This window comes from Tamandua tetradactyla, chromosome 1, assembly GCF_023851605.1.
Source record: "Tamandua tetradactyla isolate mTamTet1 chromosome 1, mTamTet1.pri, whole genome shotgun sequence".
Lineage (NCBI taxonomy): Eukaryota > Metazoa > Chordata > Mammalia > Pilosa > Myrmecophagidae > Tamandua > Tamandua tetradactyla.
In genome coordinates this window covers 225,874,728-225,877,205 of record NC_135327.1, presented here as the reverse complement: position 1 = coordinate 225,877,205, position 2,478 = coordinate 225,874,728, and positions in this window count along the sequence as shown.

Below are 2,478 nucleotides of genomic sequence, written 5' to 3'. Positions count from 1 at the left end.
CCTGACCCCTATGAGTCAAAACTGTTCGAACTGGGGTTTTAGTGACCATGGATTATGGAGACGGGCAGGAAGCTAGGAGCAACTTACCACATCCGGAAGCCACAAAGCCTGTGACTGGTGGAGGGTGAGGGAGCAAGGTTCAGAAGCCAGGTGAGCCGATAGGGCTGAAGGGGCCGAGGCCAGGTAGACAGAAACCAGTGCTCCTCCAGGTGGACATCAGCTCAGGTGCCTGCTCCAGGCCCACTCAACTGGGTCCTGAAGGCCACGGGAGCATCCCCTGGGAGCAAGTTTGCACCAGCACCCCCCCCATATGTATTTTGGAAAATATCACACTTGAAAGATTGCTTGTTTGTTTTTTTCTACAAACGGGGCAAAAACTTGTGGAATTTTCTAAATACGGCCCATTATAGAACTAGTGCTGAGTTGACAAGCAAGACCATCATTTAATATAAACATGGAGACGGTCTCAAGATGTTTCACCGGCTTTTAAAGGCCAAGATCTAGAATATTAAAGGACCTTATTAAGTGGGCATGTGTTTTAAGGGTTAATGCCTAGTGTAAATGAAATAATGAATATTTGGTGAGCGGATGAACGAGCCTTCCTTGGCACAGAGAAAAGGCGTGTGTTTTCTGGGACGTCCTTGACAGGCTTACATGAACCCAAAGAAACTTGGAACTCACACGTAGTGAAGTAGTTCGTGTAGTTGGAAAGTGGAGAAGACTTTCTCTGTGCCCCACATCCAGCCCCCTGAAAATGAAACATAGATTTAGGAAAAAGATAAAAGCATGAGAGTAGCAAATGGAATGAGTGTAGAAAGTGTTTGCTGAAGACCCTTCCAGTGTTCCCACTTCTTCTCACAAACTCTAGGGCAGAGAGACATGTATTCGGTTGCCTAAAGCCTGTGTCTGCAGCAGCAGGTTGGGTAATGAGTGAAGTGCCAGATTCTTAAATGCTGCATGTGGGAGCATCTGAAACAGAGCTGTGAGTCACTTCAATTCTGCCTCCAACTCCCACGCAACAGAAACGGGCCTCAGAGCACTGGATGAGCCAGAGGGAAAAGCAGAGAAACTACAACATACTGTATTTGCAGTGCATCTCTTCTTTCCCAGTCCTTTGCTTTTACATAAAAAGGTATCCTCCTGACCCGGTCCCATCAAATGAAAATTAACATCTCTTTAGGTGAGTGAGGTGAGTTAATCACAAGTGTCAGTACCCTTTCAATAACTATGGTGCTTCATTCCTTTCAAATTTCAATTCTAGAAATCCTCCTGCCTGAAATCAGGGAACATCTAAAACTCAACAAAACCAGGTCTTGATACCCTTTGAGATCAATCAATCAATATCCCTGAAGGTAGTAAGAAGTGAGTGCGTGTAGTATTGATTTAGATGCACTAAGGTGGCAGCAGGTTTCCATCTGCCTCTCACCACAGTAGGACATTGTAAAGTCATATCAACTGGGAATTAAAAACTTTTCTGAGGAAACAGTAATTTCTTCATGTGTTCCCAGGGAAGAATGAGTAGAGTTAAGGTCTCAGCTGGAAAATAGGGAAATGGGGAAAGGCAGATATGGGGAACCCTTTGAAAAATCACCATTCGAAACTATGCCAACACCTCAAAGAATTTTCCTATGAACACCTCAAGTGTATGTATGTGCTAGCTTCTCTTCAAAATAGATTATTTAAAACAATTGTTTTCTTGGGCCCCTGGATGACAAGATTTAGTTCTTAATGGAACATTCTGGAGTAAAGATTGAAAGAAGAAGTACAAATATTTCAGTTATCAAAACCTCCAAACCACCAAATAGGCAAGCGAGAGATCCATTTATTAGGAAGCTAGTATTGTCCCATGTAAATGTAAAGATAAAATGGCCTTTGTTGAACAGCAATTTATGCTCGATATTAACCCAAATTGGATGTCAATATCTTTTTTCTAAAATTCATTTTGATACATTTAAGTGTCTGGAGTCAATTATCTCGGTGTCAGCCAAGTTTGATTACAGTGTATTTTTTAACTCCTGGGGTGTTTTTTTCCTAGCAAAATGGAAATGCAAACAGATGGGGAGTAAGTGGCTTCGGCTTCATTGCTCTTTTTCTGCCTGAATAAACAATAGTAGAAAATTTTACAATAATCTCATATAAGTGAATGTAATTTCTGTTGCAGGCAACAGGTCTATTTTCTCCACTCCTATTTCAAAGTTCAGTAAAAGAGAAGACTGAGACAGGGACATTAAAAATCCAGGGACATGCTTTAAGAATCTTAAGTAACAAGTATCAGGCATAGTTTATCTCAGTCTAAAGGACTGTGAGTCAGAAAGGATGTGAAAAGCATCTGGGAGGGAAAAAAATCATGCTATCTAGAGATACATTTGGCAGTATCCGATCCTTATCTTCTGTTTTGTGGTTATCAAAGAGGCTAAAAGGGTTTCATAATATAAAATCCCCTAATGAAGGGTATGAGATCGATATTTTGCTTTCTTG